The 18,633-nt window shown below is 54.4% G+C and overlaps 1 long non-coding RNA gene across 1 annotated transcript in view; it reads right to left on the bottom strand.

The window, feature by feature from the left end:
- The window catches only part of LOC105069230 (uncharacterized), a 36,248-nt gene extending 18,497 nt beyond the window's left edge, over window positions 1–17,751 (bottom strand). The window contains exon 1 of the long non-coding RNA XR_835316.3: window positions 12,228–17,751. This is a non-coding gene — a long non-coding RNA (uncharacterized LOC105069230). The remainder of the gene's footprint in view (window positions 1–12,227) is intronic.
- Window positions 17,752–18,633: the final 882 nt, after the last annotated feature.

Genomic DNA, 18,633 nt, shown 5'->3' with positions numbered 1-18,633 from the left:
CTCTGTTGGGCCCTCCAGCTGCAACGCCGACAGCGTGCTGACCTCTTGCCTCCAGCTGGCTCTGGTCTACTCCACCAGACTCTTGTCTGTCTGTTCCTGTCCCCCAGAGAGCAGATGCCACCCCCCTCAGCCCCTCCGCTGGCCCTGGACAGAGCCTGCTCCTCACTCTCCACTCTGCTGCCCGGCGGCTCACTGGGCCTTGTCTGTAGGTCTTCCAGGGACACGTGAGCCTGTGTGACCTCCCGCAGTCCTTGGAGCCCCTCGAGTCCTCTGACTGGTCCTCGTCGAGCACCTCTCACTGGGTCTGAGGGGAAGGGGAAGCACCTGCCTCCACGCCCATCTCCAAAGACACCCGCTTTCTTCCAGGCCTCTCCACCTGGGCCCTGGTAGCAGCCCCGCCCGGGGCCGGCACCCGCCAGCTGCCTGCACAGAGCCGGGCTCGCTCACCGGCGCCGTGCTGTGGCGTCCTGTTTGGGTGAAGCCTTTGGCACCAGCATCTGCTCGTGGTCTCTGGACCCTAACTGTTCTGCTAAGCACTCCTTTACTTTCTCCCGCAACAAACAACAAACGTTTATTGAGCCCCTACTATGTGCACAGGTGCTCTGGGACACCTCCCCCCAAATCATCCACTTACTTTTCACAAGCGCCTTTCACTTGTCTATTACACAACAGAAGCTCCATTTAGCACTTTGTTTTAAAGGACCCCAGGTGACCAGAATTGGATTGATCAAAACCCTTGCTTCCTGACACACCCTCCTCTCTGGCCCATGCACAACGCCTTTCTCTCCCCTCTCCTCCTCCCCTCTGTCCTCCCTTCCTTTCTTCTCCTTCTTCCATTTTCTTTCCTTTAATGTAAAAAGCACCTGTGACCCCACCAGCCACCCACAGGCAGGACCTTGGTAACAGCCCACGTCAAGCTCTGCTCCCTAATCCAGGTAACAGTCACCCTGAGATCTGTGTTACCTGCTCTCTTGCTGGCATATTTGGTTGTCCTATATTTGATTTGTTTTCCCAAAAAGCCTATTTTAAAAGTTATCATAAGACCCAGCAATCCCACTCCTGGGCATATATCCAGAGGGAACTCTAATTTGAAAAGACACATGTACCCCAGTGTTCACAGCAGCACTATTTACAGTAGCCAAGACATGGGAACAACCTGAATGTCCATCGACAGATGACTGGATAAAGAAGCTGTAGTATGTTTATACAGTGGAATACTACTCAGCCATAAAAAAGAATAAAATCGTGCTATCTGCAGCAACATGGATGGACCTGGAGATGGTCATGCTAGGTAAGTCAGACAGAAAGACAAATATCATGCTATCACTTATGTGTGGAATCTAAAAAAAATGATACAAATGAAACTTATTTACAGGACAGAAAGAGACTCACAGACATAGAAGACAAACTTATGGTCACCAAAGGGAATGTCGGGGGAGGGATAAATTAGGAGTTTGGGATTAGTGGCTTCAAACTATTATGTATAAAATAGGAAAACAACAAGGTCCTACTGTACAGCACAGGGAACTACATTCAGTATCTTGTAATAACCTATAACGAAAAAGAATACGAAAATGAATGTATATATGTATATATGACTGAATCACTATGCTGTACCCCAGAAACACAACACTGTAACTAAACTATACTTCAATTTTAAAAAAAGCATATTTTAGATTTTAGTCCTTTTAACTTTATGAAGAGGACATTATGCTGTGTGTCATCTTTGGAAATTTTCTTTCTTTTCTTAATACTATCATGATTAAGTTACATCTATATTATTGTGGCCACTGTAATTAATTTGATTTTTAATATGGTTATATATAGTGTGATATTTACCATTTAAAGTGTACAGATCCAGTGGCATTTAAGTACATTCACAGTGTTGGGCAACCGTCACCACCATCCAAATCCAGAGCTTTTGCACCTTCTCAAGCTGAGACACCAGTCAGTTTGCTTTGACTCTGCTGCGGGAGCACGGCCCCGTCACCCATTCATTCCTGTGTTGATGGACAGCAGGGGGCCCCTCCAGGGTTCCCTGTTGTGAACAGTGCTGCTGTGATGGCTCCTGCAGGGTCCACTGACGAACACGTGTTCACTGCTGAGTGTTAAGTATGTGAACGTTCAGCTTTAGGAGATAAAGTCAAGGGTTCTGCAGAGTGGTTGTGCCAGTCTTCACTCCCCTGAACTGTGCAAGAGACGCCATGGAGCCACGTCCTCACCAACACTTGGGGGCCTGAGACTTTGACAAACGGAGGTACGGAAGCTGTGAAAACCAACTGTTGCTACGTTACAAGTCGGGGAGGAGGAGAGCTTGCTGGGCCCTGCCCTTGGGGTCTCCTTGAACTCTCAACTTTCCAGACCCTTTTATAGACTATTCTTTTTTTTAAAAAGTTTCTTTGTTAAAGTGTAGTTGATTTACAATGTTAGTTTCAGGTGTACAGCAAAGTGATTCAGTTATACATATATATACATATATATTTTCTTTATTCTTTTTATTTTTCTATAATTTTTATTTTATTTTTAAATTCTATTCTGTATTTTAATTTTATATAGATATATAAATTTATTAAAAATTCTATATTTTAATTTTATTCTAGAGACTTTATTCTTGCAGATAACCCCAAAATGACTTTTACTGCCACTGACCTTTCCTCCCACAATTATAAAAATCATACATATAATTTGTAGAAAACTTGAAAAGTACAACAGAAGTCACTTTTGACCTCATAACCGTTTTTAATACTGGTGTGTATAATCTTTACTGCACAAAATTAAAAGTCATACTGTTTGTACTGTTTTGGAAGCTTGTCTTCTCTGCTTAATAGGCAAATAATATTTCTGCTGACTATACCTCAATAAATATTTCTCAGTGTTATTGAATATTATTCTACAAGATAATTTTAAGCAACTGCACATAACCTCATCATTTGAATGCACCATAACCTAACCAACCGTTGGGCCTTAAAAAGGTTTGTACACAACGTATCAACACCTAGCCTCGTCTGTAAGTCGCTGCATGTGTTCATAATAATTTCTTAGTCGAAATACCTAGAAGTGGAATTGCTGAGGATTGTAAATTTTGAAAAGAAGTCTTCCTACCGAACCGACCTTGTTTATCGTATAGCCGTTCATCAGGGTGCGTGTCTACATTAGTCAGAAACATGGGTGTCAGCAAGCAGCGCTCCGGCTAACACGAGGCAGTGGTGTGTCGGTCCTGCACTCTGCAAGAACGTTCCGGCGCGAAGCAGAGAAAACGAGCCTTCGCGTTCACCCGGGGAGACAGCTCCCACTAGACTTCCTGAAATCCTGGCAACAGCCTGGAGGTGCCAGGCCACATGCGTGGGTCCCTGGCAGCGTGGAACCCCATGTTCAGAAGCCTTCACTAAGATGCTTCCCGAGCCCCCTTTTCTCATAAAAACAAGACAAGGGTGTTCTGAACGCTGGCGCATAGGGCCCTTGTTGGGTACTGCGGAAAGGCGGTGAGTTGCTTTAAGTGAGTTCCACGTGAGATGGGCGCGGTCCCAGGAAGGCCTCACCAGCCGGCGAGCAGAGGGCTCCACTGCGGGAGCAGGGTGATCGCCTATCCTTGACACCCGTGTGGCCATCCTGGTCCCAGACTCCACCCTGCTGAGTCCTCATGGCCTGAGAAGCCAGCAGGACACAATGTACCATCTCACTCAACAAATGAGACTGGGAACCAGAGGTTCGTGATGTCTCTGAGGCGACACAGAGGGGTCAAGTCAAAGACAGCTTTGGACACAGTCCTAGTGCTTTCTCCTGCCCCATGATGTCCTGTGGGACAGACTGGCTGCCAAGTCCTAGACCAGGCTCCGGTGTCGGCCCACGGACTCCAGAGCTGGGGGACGAGGGGCTGAGAGTGCCCCGCAACCTTTTGGAAGAAGGGACTCGGGTCTTTGGACACTTAGCACCAGTGACCTAGGGAAGGACCCCACTGGCTCTTAGGGGACATTATCCCAAGGAAGGGGTCGGGTGACAAGTTACTCACTGTGTGACCTTAGGCAAGTGCGTCCCTCCCAGGCCCTCAGTCTCCTGTTCTAGAAATGGGTGCTGGATCAGCAGGGCTCTGAAGGCTCCTCTGGGGCAGAACCCCTCAGGCTGCGCTCCACCGGGGGGCCCACCCTGCGTCGTGGGGGCCCTGCGGGGTCTCCATGCAGGCCTCTCACCGCTGCCAGGGGCCTTCGCACTGCCTCGGGCTCCGCGTCTGAGGCCTGCGATGTGGTCCTGTGGCCCCAGGGCTCCCATCTGTGGAGACGGCCCAGGGGCCTGCCCTGCCTGCCAGGTGGGGGGCCTGGCCGGGGCGCCCTCTCCCCCGCGGCCCCGCACCACCCTGCGCCGCCTTCAAAGCTCCCAGGGAGCCTTCAGCGCAGGCCCGGCCTAGGCGGCCGCAGCTGGGCCTGCCCTCTGCTCCCTGACGTGGGATGAGCGGGTGGTGCGGCCGCCTCCACCTCCGGCCTCGTTCTGCGCCCGCGGGTTTCACAGAGCAGCAGAGCCGGGGGAGCTCTGGTTCAAACCAAGCTCGAGCTGCGAGAGAGAACAGCTGGGCCTGGGGCCTTGCTCCGCGCTCCCCGCCTCCTGCGGCCTCCTGCCTGCCGCCTGCAGTTGGTGACCCGTGGGCCGGGCCTGGGCCGGGCCTCGGCCGGGCCCCTTCTCTGCTAGTAACAGGGCTCCACTAAACTGGCCTGAGCAGGACGGCGACCTGGTTGAGGGAGCAGAGCGGGCGGTTCGGGCAGCGCAGGGCTGCGGACTTTCACAAAGGCCTGAAGCCAGCAGTGTCCGGGCCCCTCCCCACCTCCCCACCTCTCTGTCTCTCTGTCTCCTGCTCCCTCTGACTTTATTTCTCTCACATTTCGGCCGTCTGATCCTGCAAGCACTTGGCCCTGGCCATTCGACGCACTGAATGTGGTGGTTGCTGACAGACCAAATCTGCTCTCTGGGATGTGTCTTCGACTCTGCCTGCCTTCCGGGTCCACATTCTGGACAAGAGACGGTCGGCAGTGCTCAGAGTATCGCACGTTCTCGTGCTGCTGGTCGGCTCCGCCCGGCCTGTCCTGTGAGAAAGCAGAAGGGAGTGTCTGCGAGGAAGAAACAGGCTCACAGGCATAGAAGACAGACCTACGGTGACCAAAGAGGAAAGGGAGGCAGGGAGGGACGAGCTGGGGGATTAACAGACCCAGACTACTGCACAGAAAGCAGAGAAGCAACAGGGTTTACTGTGTAACCCAGAGAACTATGTTCAATGTCTTGCAATAACCTATAATGGAAAACCATCTGAAAAAATACACATGTATAACTGAATCACCTTGCTGTACACCTGAAACACAACACTGCAAATCAACTGTCCTTCAATTAAAAAACAAAGCGATGACGCTATAGGTGTAACCCTGAATTCTCTCCAATCTGTACAACTAAATAAACCATTCCCAAACTTTGACACCTTATGGTCAGTAACAAATCATTTGCTCCATGCTTCACAGCCGATCACTGCCTGCTGGAGGGTCAGTGCACCTCACCCCTGAACTCTCCTTTCAGGGAACTGAAGTCTGAGTACAAACTGAGGGATGGGAGGATGGGTCCCGGCGTCGGCCTCTAAGTACTAAAACTTTGCATTTTAAATTGCACGTGGATGGCGTGTGCGTGTGCGCACGTGTGCATTCTGAGACGGCCTGGAAGAGTTGGTAAATCCTCCCCCCGACCTCTGGCCACTTCCCTGGTGCAGCTGGGGGGCAGGTGCTGCAACTTCAGAGCAGAGGGAACCAATCACAGTGTTTTTCCCCTCTGTCTTCTCCTTCCAGGAAACTCGCCTCTAGTCTGCTTTGTGATCACCCTGCTTATCGCTGCACACAAGCTGGGGCTGTTCCTCTCTGGTTTCTCCTTTCAGCGAGTCTCCCTCCCCACCTCCTTTCATTTTCATTGCTTGGTATTTAGCCCCAGGCGGTTAAGAAAATCTGCGCTGCGTGCAGCCACCCAAGCCCGGCCCCTTGTTTCGGGTTGATCTTGGTGTGCGGGCGGCATCCTCCCAGCCCTTTGGAGCATTAACAGGCTGGATGATCGTCTCCAGGTCTGCAGACAGAGCAGATCCTGTGTCTGAAAGTTTGAGCTGAAGGGTCCCAGGAAGGCCTCTGCCAGTCCCCATCCCAGCCTTGCACTCTCTTTTTCAGAGACTGAGATTCGCATTTATTCATTCATTCATTCATTCAACAAACACTTATGGAGTACCTGCAGCCGGTCAGATCTGTGGTTGGTGAATGAAAGGATCCATGGCCCCTGCTGCCTCTTTCTAGTTGTAAAAGCCTGCAGAGGGGGCTGCCCGTGCCCTCTTTCATGACCTGATTAGTGTGATGGATTTCTGGCTGTTGCAGAATTTCCACAGCAGAACAGAACCCAGGCTGGGGCAGGGGCCAGCAGGCTGTAATGATGAGATTAGGGGTGGGGGGTCTGCAGCCGTGGATGAAGGGCTGGGAAGTCAGAAGAGGGCACGGGAGTGCAAGGCCCCTGGCAGGGTGTGTGGTCCCTGTAGTTAGAGAAAACGGAGGCAGAAAAGGCCTTTGAGATAACTGACTTGATCTCTTTCATTTTCATCTTGAGGACAACGGGACTGAGGGCAGGCCCTGCTGGTGAGGCGTGCTACCTGCTCGCTGCCCTGAGCACTCTGGCATCGCACGTCAAAGTCCCTCTGGCTCATGTAGCTGGCGTCTTCTTTGTTCACACACCTCAATTACGCTCAGCCCAGCTGCCGGGAGAGCCGTGAACAGAAAGGTCAGGCGTATGGTGCCCCCGGCTGGCGCTGACTCCATGTGTCGGCCCACAGTGCCCCGGCTGTGGGCTCTGAATGAACAGGACTGTGGGCTTCTACCTGGGCGCCAGGTGCAAGGGTCCCTGTGCAGCCCAGCACTTAGATGGCTTGGGGCCAAAGGCGGCTCCAACTACCATGGGGAGTGGCTGGATCTTGAGACTTGGTCCAGAGCCTCCTCGGAGCCTGGGCCAGAGGGAGGACTCTGTGCCTCCCTGAGCACGGCAGGCTGATTTCAGGTCCCGACCGGCCTGCTGCAGTCACGCCCTTCCCCTGGCCTTTCCTGCTGGTGCTCCGGGCTGGTGGCCGGAAACTCTTGCTCAGCCCCGTCGCTCCCCACGCGCACGGCCCTGGTCCTGCCTCGTCTCCCTCGCTCGGCCGGCTGTGTCGTCCACGCTGGTGCCGCTGCTCCGGGAGCTGGAGCAAGAAGGTCTCGGGAGTGTCCCTCGGGAGGGGGCTGCCTGGAGGAGGGTGGCCAATTCCTAGGGCTGCTGTAACAGGGCGCCACGAACCAAGAGGGCTTAACGTGGATTCTCTCATAGCTCTGGAGGCTAGAAGTCCAAAATCAAGGTGTCGGCAGGACCACACCTTCTCTGAAGATCTAGGCAAGGACCCGTCCCCTGCTCTTAGGGGGTTTGCCGGCGATCCCTGGGTCTCCTTGGCCTTCAGCCTCTGCCTCCCTCGGCACAGAGCCGTCTTCGCCTGCTGTGTCTCCACGTCCCCTCCCCTCTTCTTGTAAGGACACCTGTCGTATTAGAGTAATGGTCACCCTGCTCCAGTGTGACCTACCTCAACCCATAGCACCTGCAATGACCCTGTTTCCAAATAAGGTCACGTTCTGAGGTTTGGGGGTGGTTAGGACCTCAGCGTATCTTTTGGGGGGACACCATTCAATCCACAAGCCCTGACAAGTACAGCTCCCTGAGTGGGGAGGGGATGTGGGTGGAGGTTATGCCCAGGAGGCAGCCTCCCCTTGGAGCTGTGCTCCGCATGACAGTGGCGGGGGGAGGGGGCTTGGCAGCGAGTGAGCTTTAAGGGGAGGGGCAGAAAGCGCCCCCACATTCCTCTTCAACAGCATATGTCAGCAGGTGACGTTTCCAGGATATGACTGTGTCAGAAGCTCCGGGCTGTGGGTCACTATCATTCTGGAGTAATAAATAAAAGACTGCTTTCAATTACTCCTGTGAAATTGCCCGACCAAGGTGTGATTAAATATTCATTATGTCAAAAGAGGCATTTCCTCGAATATAGATCTACGTTAAATTTAGCTGGCAACCGGCGGGCGGGATGGTGCTGGTAGATTTCTTGTGATGGGGGGCTTGTCGCGGTTTCTCCGTCTCTGCTCTCTCCAGTCCTCTCCAGGGCCCTGCCTCTGTCTTGGCCGAACTGTCTCTATGCCATTTCTAAAAAATTGTTGTGAATTTCACACAACATACACTTGATCATTTTAACATGTGAATTCAGCGGCATTTAGCACATTCACCATGCTGTGCGACCACCAGCCCTCTCCAGTTCCTCCCGCAGCAGAACTCCCCGGACACGTGAAGCCGTCTCTCCCGCACGCCTTTCCCCTTTTGTCTCCTGGTGACCACTAATCTGCTCTCTGTCTCTGCGGATCTGCTCGGATATTTCATATCAAGGGAATCGTGTAACATACGACCTTCTGTGTCTGGCTTCTTTCACTCATGTTTTCAAGATCTGTCCAAACTGTGACTTGCATCAGTGCTCCGTTTCAGTTTATGGCTGAATAGTATCCCATTGTATGGATGTGCCACAATGTGCTTATAAATTCATCTGCAGATGGACACTGGGTTGTTTCCACCTTTTGGCTGTTATAATTGATGCTGCTGTGAACATGCATGTGTTATGTGGACATAGATCTTCATTCCTCTTGGGTCTACACTAAGAGTGAAGTGCTGGGTCCTATGTCAGTTCTACGTTTAACCTTCTGAGGAGCTGCCATGCTCTTTTCCACAGACGCTGGACCATTTCACAACCCACGCCCCAAGCCATGTTACGAGGGTTTGTATTTCCATTGCCAGATCCAGTGCCATGAAGAGTTCCCCTGTGCTTTCTTCTGCTGGCTTTATAAAGTTCGGGCCTTACATTGAGGTTGTCAATCTATTTGAGTTAATTTTTGAATGTGGCGTGAGGTAGGGGTCCAGCCTCCCTCTTCTGCACGTGGACACCCAGTTGTCCCGGGACCACTTGTTGAAGAGCCCACTCTCCCCCACTGACCGGCCTTGGCACCCTTGTAAAACTTCTGCGTCAGTCTTTGTCTCTTCCTGTTTCTCTGCCTCCCCGTCTCCACCTCGCTCACATCTCACGGACTCACAATTACCGTCCCCATTGTCATTGACGCCAGCGTTCCACGTGGAAGGGAAACGATGGGATGTGGCTGTGGCCGGGGAAAGCTGCCAGCCAGACGCAGAGACGGATGGTGAGGGAGGACTGAGGCTGGCACTTGCCAGCCGGGTGCTCTGGCACAGAGAGGCAGAGGGGACGCGGGGCGGGGGTGGCAGAGGAGGGTGGGGCTGGCTCCCCTTCTAAAACCGGGTCAGGACTCCTGTACGTGTTTGTGCGTTACTTGATTACATTCTGAGTCCACCCCTGGATGTGCCCTCTCCGACAGATGCTACGGAAAACTAACCGCAGCACAGCAGCAGGTGACGGGGCTTTCCCAGTGTTTTCCCTGCTCTCTCGTTCCCTCTCGTTCCCTCGTCTGTAACTGCCTCACTGTTCAGGGTGGCCGCCCAGCACTCTGGGCAGCTAAACTTCAGGGATTCTTTTAAATCCAGACCAGGTGTGCCACTTACTAGCCTAGCTAGGGGCGAGGAACACCCCACCCTCTGGGATTCGGTTTCCTCATTTGTAAAAGGAGCAACGGTTGTGAAAGCACTTTACAAACTGCAGCGCAAGGGGTTACTATTGTAATAATTATCGTACAAGTACTTTACTGTTGTTTTAAACCCACAAAGGTTGACTAAAGGAGTGACAAGTTGCAGAAAATCCTGGAGCGTTCTCCTTGGGTGAGCAAGGAGGCTGCAGAGGGTCCACCCTCATGCCGCCAGAGCCCGGTGACTCCGCCACGTCCCCACCGCCTGCCCAGCCTCCGACTTCCTCCGCACTCGCAGGGCCCGGGAGGGCATCAAGTCTCACCCACTTGCTTTACAGACCTGGCCAGGGTCCCTCCAGCACCAGTGACAGAGCCCAGCCTCCCACCCAGGTTCTAGGCAGGGGCCCCTCTGCCTCTTTAGACAGTTCCCTGGCGGTTCTACTCAGCTTCACAAAGCATTGCTTTACGTTTTGGGAAGCTGGCATCTCCCAGGGTACAGAAAAGAGCTGGGCTCTCTGTGGGGCCGAGAAGCCCAGTAAGAGCCCAAGGGCTGCTCCCTCCTCCAACTGTAGCTGGAGGGGAGTTACTTTAGTGAGAACATGTCTGGGGCTCAGGGTATTTGTCTTTTAGTAAAATATTCTAGACACGCAAAACCATATACCCACCACCCAGCGTAGAGACAAACAGGAAAAAACGAATGCAGCAAAGTCTCGGGACATATAACCAACAAGCGAAAAACCAGTTGCACTTGTACCCGCTCAATGAACAATCCGGAAAGAAAATAAGGACACAATTTCTTTAAAACAGCATCAAAAGGAATAAAATGCTTAGGAACAAACTTAACCAGGAGCAAAAGACTCATATTCTGAAAACAACAAAACCTAGCTGAGAGACATTAAAAGAGGTGTCAGTAAATACAGAGGCGTCCCACGTTCATGCGCTAGGAGACTCAGCATTACCGTTAAAATGTCACCACCACCCAAAGTGCCCTGTAGATTCAGTGCAATTCCTACCAAAGTCCCAATGATGGCCTTTTGCAGAAACAGAAAAAGCCAACCTAAAATTTAAATAGAATCTCTGGGGGGACCCCAAATAGCCCAAACAATCTTGAAAAAGAGGAACAAAGTTGGAGATCTCACACCGTCTGATTCCAAAACTTACTTCAAAGCATGTGTGGTGCTGGCGTAAAGGCAGGCACATAGACTGATGGTCTAGAATAGGAAGCCCAGAAAAAAACTCTGGGGGATACAGTCAAATGATTTTTGACAAGGGACGTTGGCTATCCACATGCAAAAGAATGAAGCTGCCCTTTCACCTTACACCACCTACAAAAATTAAATCAAAACAGGGTAAGATCTAAATGTGAAATCTAAAACTATAACGCTTGTAGAAAAAAAAGCAAGGAAGAAAAGTTACCAGACATTGGATTTGGCAAAGGTTTCTTGGCTATGACACCAAAATCACAGGCAATAAAAGACAAAAGTAGGTAAGGTGGACTTCATCAAAATTAAACATTTTGGGCATCAAAGGACACTGCCAACAGGGTGAAAAGGCAGCCCACGGAATGGGAGAAAATATTTGCAAGTCGCATATTTAATAAGGATTAACATCCACAATGTGTAAAGAATTCCTACAACCCACGCGCTACATTAAATGGGCAAAGGCCTTGAATAGATGTGTCTTCACAGAAGACGTACAAATGACCAACAGACACGTGGAAAATCCTCAACATCCCGCGTTACTGGGGAAATACACATCAAACCCGCGTGTTACGTGTCTGTTAGAGTGGCAGGTTTATATATTAAACAAAGCCAGAAAGTAAGCGTTGACAAGGGCGTGGGGAAGTTGGCACCCACGCCCGCGGCAGGTGGGAACGCAAAGTGGTGCGGCCAGCGTGAAGAACAGGATTCTCGCGGGACCCAGCGATTCCACGCCGGGTACACGCACCCAGGAGGAGTGAGAGCAAGGGTAAGACACGCATCACATTTCCAAGACTTACCATGCGGAGGGCAGAGGCGCTGGTTAATAATCATACAGACTGATTACATGTTGACATAATAGTGCTTTGAATGTATCGGGTTAAATAAAAATATTTTAACGTTCATTTCACCTTTTTTACCTTTTAGCCCTCTCTTTAATGAGGCTGTTGGAAAACGCCCAACCAAGCGTGTGGCTCGCACTGAGGCTGTGTTGGGTGGTGCCGGCCTGGAGCTTGCGGAGGAAGCTCAGAGGAGCGAGAGCCCTGCGCAGCTAGCGGGCGGCAGAACCAGCATCCCCGGAGACACCCGAAGGTTGAGTTCTCTCTTCTCGGTTAACTGGGAACCCTTGTTGGTTTGCGCTCGGGCCTCTAACAAAGCCCGCCTGGGGGGGAGGCACTGGGGGGAGACAGGCCGGGCGGCAGGGCTGCAAAGCTCCGCACCCCGCTGCACGGCCGCCAACACGGTCCGGCAGGGAGCTCCGCTTTTCCGCTGTTTCCTTCACACTCTGGCCCAAGGCTTCCACGTGTGCGCACAGCTCCTACGTAGAAGGCTGAAAACCGCCGGAGAAGACGGGAGCCTCCGGCCCCCGCATGCTTACCGGCTGCTTGACGCCGGGCGCGCGAGCTGCCCTGAGCCGCAGTCTCACCGTCTGTAAAGTGGGCGCTGGTGTCAGCTGTCCTGAAAGAGCGCGACAGCAACGAGAGGACGGAGCACGCGCGGCGGCCGTGACGCCCGCTCCCGCGACGCCTCAGGGCTGCCCCAGACTCGGCGCCAACCCCGTGCGTGCGCGGGTGCGCGTCCGTGCGTGAGTGTGCGTGCGCGCGCGCGCGTGTGCGCAGGGGGCGGGGGGAGCGTCTCCCGGGTGTGAGGCGAGCGGTGACCTTCGCCCTCACAGCCTCTCGCCTCCTGCCCCCCCTCATCCTCAGGACTGTCTGTTTCAGCGGCGGCTTCACACCCACCTGGAGCCGGCGAAGGACTCGGGAGGATGCGGGCGAAGCGGGGGCGGCTGAGCGGGTGACCCCAAACGCCGCCCAGGCGACTGTGTTGCGTCGCGTGGGCTTTTCCTTTGCCCAGCCGGTGAGAAGCGGAGGCCTGCAGGGGGCAGCACCTGGCTAGTTCTCCACCCGTGAGTGAAGGGGGCTGGCTTGGGGGCTCCCGGGCTTTGCGAGGAGTCGGCTCCTTTCCCGGCATGGGGGACATTGGGGTTTCTGCAGGGAGCCTAAGTTCTGGTGTGGAGGTGCTCTTGACTATGCCCTGCAAGGCAGTGATGCTGGTAAAACCGGGGTCCTGGGCTTCCCGGTCTCCAGGTCCCTGTGGTTCCAGCCAACCTCAAGGACCCACTTATAAAACCTCCCACCTTCAGACCTGAGAGGGACCGAGAGGGAGCTCTACCTCGAACACATCACTGCAACCTGGCGGGGCAGGTGTGCGTGTGTCCCCCATCCGACAGAAGGGAAGACAGAGGCTCAGCCAGGTGAAGTGACTTTCTAGGTCCCGCAGATAGGAAGTGATAATTAGGCACATTTCTTCTGTTTGCAGGCAAGAGAAATGACTAGTTAGCTTAAGCCAAGGGGAGGATTGTGGATCCTGGGGCATCTTGCAGAATGGCAAGAGAATTGGCTGGCTTGGCCCAGAAGAGGGGGGCCCCGGGGCTTCTTAAGAACCACAGCAGCAGGTGGTGGCCCTCCCTCTCCTGGAGGCGCCTGCCTGACCGACCAAGCTCCTCCCAGGCCTTGTATCTCTCAGGTTTAAAACCCAGGTTCCCAGGAGAGAGGTTCTGAATGGACCTGCCAGGATCCCTCAGCAGAGGTCAGGGGTCAGCGTCACAGTGCAGATGAGGAGGAATTGCTTCAGGTCCTGCAGGGAAGCCTGGGCACAGGGGTGCACACCTGGCCTCTGCTGGTCCCGTGACTCTCAGCCGGGCCTTTGCTCTGTCGCACACGGCACTCCCAGGTAGCTGCAGCCTGATCCCGGGGATGGCCGGCCAAGGATGCTGAAGGTGCTCTTTCCATTTTAATAAAGGATGTCCAGAGACCAAAGGCCTTTGAGTCCTAAAAGACTGATTCTCCCAAACGATGGAAATTGGAGGCACCGAAGCAGATGGGGCATCAGCGATAAGGCGCCCACTCCTGGTCCCTCCTGCCGCGCCCTACAAGGGTGCCTCCGAGGCGCCGAGTTCCCATTTGCTTTATGTCTCCTTGGTCCCCCAACTCCTTTCCATCTCCCTCTCCAAGGGTTTGGTAATATGTTGTCTAGACACCACTGCCGCTGTCTCTCCTCCATTAATCCATTTTAATTGGAAAGTTATCATAATGCAAACTCTCCTTGGTATTATTTGCAGCTCTGCGTTATTAGAACTTCACCAACTCGCTTTCCCAGCAAATTAAACTTGCTATGGAAGCAATGAGATCAGCTGCTCATATTAAATCAGGCTGTGTGCTGCTGAGCGGGGCTGGGAGCGAGGCTTCCTCGGCTGGGTGGGGTGCGCGGCTGGAGGCGGCTACAATGGCACCACTGTTTCTGGGCTGGGGATTTGGCCTCGGTGCCCGGTTCTCCTCTTTTTGGCTGAGCACTGTGTGTCGGCAATTAGAGATGGAAAGAAAGAGGGGACAAAAAAAAAAAAAACCTCTGGTGGTATCTGGCCTCTCATCCCAAACCTGGGGCAAATGGCAGCGATCAGAACGTTCACAGGCCTGACACCTGACAGGTGACAAGGCACATTTGGCGAGTCCCTGGAACACCGGGAAGCAGAGCGTTCATCCCTTCGCACAGAGTGGGAAACCAAGGCACCAGGAGGGCGACAGGGCCCGCCCCGGGCCCGCAGGAGCCCTGTGTCCTTGCTCGCGCAGCCCCTGTAGTGGAGCGGGGGCTCCATGCCAGGCCCTCTGCACCTGAGGCCACGCCGCCCCCAGGGGCAAAACCTGGACCAAAGTAAGTAACTCCTCCTCAGGGCGCATCTGGGACTGACGCGTGTTTGGCTGACGATGAGGTAAGCAGTTAACACAGTGGCCGGGCCTCGCCGTCTTCCTCTCCCTCTTCGCCCGTTTCATCGAACAAGACATAGACACCCCCGCCTGCTGGCCCAGCAGCCCCTCCTCGAATTCATGGCCCCTGGAAACGCACGTGTGTTAGGGCAGAAACGTGCCCAGCCCCAGAGGAAGACGTCACGGAGAGACGCAGCCCAGAGAGGAGCGGGCCGGCCGGAGTCACACCAGGGCCACGGCAGAGCCGCGCCGGGTCTCGGACGCTGGCCTGAGGTCAGGCTGCCTCCCTCAGGAGGGGGTGCTCCTGGGCTGTTCTGGCCACAGGACCCATTACTGATGCTACAAATTGAATGAAATAGCTGCTTGGTTACAAATTAATAACGGATTTGTTAGTCATTAAGGCAGCATTGTTTAATAAAATTAGTTCAGCTGAGCGTAATTACCTTCATATAAAATTCCCCCTTAAAAATTAGTTTGATAAATCTAAGCCAATTAGGTGGCATAGAGACTGGGCTGCAGGGGTTTGGCTCTGAGCTTGGCTTGGGTCCCTGCAGTGATGTCCTGGGGCGGGAGCTCAGTTCCCGAGCCCTCTGGGCCATGCCCCCGGGGACCTCTTGAAGGCCCAGTGGAGAGCGTGGAGCTCCGCCTCTCCAAGACAAGATGCGCAGGGCCGTGGGTGGACCTCCCGCTAAATCCGAAGCATTGCTCCTCCTAAGGAGGCCCGCCGCCATTTCTCTCCAGCCTCACCCGTCCAGCCCTGCACGCTCACTCCTGGACTCGGGGTATCCAGGTCATTTCTCCCTCAAAGGCTTTCAGGGCCTCCCTGTCACCCACAACCCACTATCCCAAACCTTAACCTTATTGTTCAAGGCCCTGCGAATCTGACCTCGTGGTCACTTGGGGGAACTGGTAACCAAATCAGGGGTCAGGAGACTGAGGTCTCAGGCCCAGGCTGGGTGCTTTCAGCGGACACCTTCACCTGTTGGGGCTTCCATTTACTCCCCGAGAAAGTGGGAAACAGTCGTTTCCTTCTCGGGGGCTGTGAGGATGGCAGGAGAGGAGGACTCCTGTGCTCTGTAAACCGCAGACCCCGCTGAGGCCTCCCTGTGCCCTCTCCCCTCCTGACCAGCTGGCCGGCTTCTGCAGCCTGGCCACTCAGCTCACCACCATTCTGGGCTCCCTTGCTGCTGGAGCCGCAAGCCCTTTCTGGAACACCCTGCCGCCCCTCTCCCGCTGGCTGGCTGGGCTGTAAGTCTCAGCCCACGCCCTCCTTCCCATATGCTTGTCCCACTCGCTCTGCTGGCCCCGAGCCTTATCCCTGAGCCTGGCCTGGGGGCTGTGTCCCCAGCCAGGAGTGGGGGTAGGTCCGTGGAATCACACCTCCCGTGTGTAGCTTACAAGACTTGAAACGTGAATATTATGCCATCGCTTCTTGTAGTGAGTCTTTGAAAAACCTGCAGGAGGATCAAAAGACGCCTCCTCTGGATGGGCCCTCAGAGCCCAGCAGTTCCCGTCCTCGCTCACGGACGGGGACACGGAAGCCCAGCGACCCTTAGTGGCGGGGCCAGGCCTGTCCCTCGTCTCCTCGCTTCCAGGCTGGAACTCACCCCAGCCTGTACTGTCCTTTGCCCCCCACTGAGTCTGCTGGTCATTTCCTGAACAACACTCTGGAATCCAGCTGCCTGGACTTCAGCCCCGAGGAGGCAATCGAGGGAAGATTTTCAAGCAGAAAAGCTCATTGTATCCCCAAATCTTTCCTGTGCTACTTGCAGGCCCAAGATGCCCAGATGGCCCCGCGGGAAGCCAGTGGGAGGTAAGGACGCTGAGGCGGGCGCAGTGCTGCGCAACTCCAGGGGGCGCCATTCATAGACCGCACCGTCCCCTGGTATTGCACAGTGCACAGCCCACACAGCTGCTCACTGTGCCCTGGGGCCAGGAACCAGAGGGTACACTGGCATGTGAAATAAAGACCCAGCTTAAGCTGCAGGGAGGTGGTGGAGACAGAATCAGAGCAAGAGCTCAGGCAGGAAAGAGGACAGCCCTCCCCCCAGAGAGCCCCGTGTCCGGCTTGTCCTGGCGGCGGCGGCTGGGGGCGGCCTCTGGAGCCTGCACAGGGGCACAAACCCACTTTGTAGCTTCCGGCCTCAGTTCCCTCATTTGTAAGACGGTGAAAACAACATGCAACTTACAAGGGCAGCTCATGAGGAAACAGGTGTGGATGTGCTTCAGAAGCAGAAGGCGAAATCCGAGAGCCGTGATGTCAGAGCGAATGACCAGACGTCAGAGCGCAGGGGTACCTGGGAGGGGGGCTTAGGGTCCAAGGAGCCCCTCCCCTCCGCCCCGAGCCCAAGGCCAGGGCTGGCGGCCTGGCTGAAGACCCTGTTTCTGGGTGGAACTCCAGCATCCATCAGGAAGCCAGAGCTTTTGTGACACTGGTGAGTGCTGGGGGCACGGTGGGGTGGGGACACTGGCCTTGCTTCCACTGCAGAGAGAAGGGAGGACACCCCCCTTGGCCCTCGGTTTCCCCGGATGCCCCCACATTCCCAGGGCCCGGACTCCTGGGGTGGCCTCTCTTGAAAGGCCTCCCCATCATCCAGCCGAGGGCTTGGAAGGGGAGAGGGCGGGGACAGCAGCACGCATGGGCTGAAAAGTTCTGAAAACAGGCTGCCTGGGTGCCAGCCCCTCCCCGGCCCCCAGGCTCCCTCTGAGGCCCCTTCTGAAGGGGACCTCGAGCTCTAAAGAGTTGAGCGCTTTTATGCGAGCCCAGGCAAACCAATTAGGTTTGCTTAAAAACATTGTATTCATTAGCATGAAAATAAAGCTGAACTTTTTAGAGATAATTGCGTCTTTTAAAACGTGGTCGTCTTTGTCTGGGCTTGCCTCATAAATATGCATGCCGCATAATCCTTTTGGAACCACGGTCGCAATCAAGAGTAACACACACATGCATCCAGGGTGTTAATATTCCGACAAGAGTGGGGCCTCTCGGGCAGGCAGGCGGCGCTGGGGTGGTGGCCCGGAGGCGGCCCTGTAATCCCCAGCTGCAGCCTGCGCCTGCTCGCTCGCTCGCTTGCGGGGACGGGAGGCTGCCTCCCGTCCCTGATACCTCAGACCAGGGCTCCAGTTCTAAATCGCTGCCTTTTGTGATGCTTCCAGGGAGGTGGGCTGCAGGATTCCGGGGCTCAAGATGCGGAGAAGGGAGGGGTGGGGGGGCAGGGAAGTTGAGCTAATTTCTAGCTGGGGAAATTGAGCTCCCAGGGGTGAGGTGGGTTTGCCAAGGTCACCCAGCACTGCGGGGCTGAGACAAAGCCCAGTTTACCACTGAAGATGGCTGCTGGTGATCTGAAATCAAGCAGAGGCCTGTACCTGGGAATGGATTATATTTAAATTTGTATTTATATCTGGTAGGGAAAGAGGGCTATTCAGGTGGTGAGCTTGGGTGGCTGGGGGAAGGGTTGGGGGCTCCAACTGGCCTCCAAGCCACCCCAAATAAACCCACCATCTAAGTTAAATCAGTCAGCTTGCTGTGTCAGTGCTGCTTTAAGACAAGTTCTAAGCAACCCGCTTCCTGGCTTGGAGTGCCCCGCAGCTCCTCTGGGAAGAAATTTCTGAGCTGCCCCTGGCGCCTGCCTACAGGAGTTCTTTCATCCCCCTTCCCCGCTCCCTCCCTTCCTCCCAAGCAGAACAGCTTTACAAGATTAATATCCCACAAGGAGGATGAGACTGGCCCCCAGGGGAGGCTGTGAGCTCAGTGAAGTTTCATTTCAGCAATCATTTCCTAAGACCTTGCCCGGTCCCAGGCACCGCGCTAAGCCTTACGGGGCTGCATGGGCTGCAGACAGGGCCTGCCTGGCCTAGTTCACCATCATGGGGAGGCAGGCGCGTTTGTCAGGGGCCTGACACCAGGGCTCCTTGCAAAGCCATGCAGAGAGGAGCGTGGCACACGTCTGGTGAGTGGCAAGGCTGATCGTGGCCTGGCAGGCCACCTTTTGAAGACCAGGTGGGATTCGGGCAGGCTTT

The sequence above is a fragment of the Camelus bactrianus genome, chromosome 27 (genome assembly GCF_048773025.1).
Source record: "Camelus bactrianus isolate YW-2024 breed Bactrian camel chromosome 27, ASM4877302v1, whole genome shotgun sequence".
Classification (NCBI taxonomy): domain Eukaryota; kingdom Metazoa; phylum Chordata; class Mammalia; order Artiodactyla; family Camelidae; genus Camelus; species Camelus bactrianus.
This window is presented reverse-complemented; position numbering and strand designations above follow the sequence as displayed.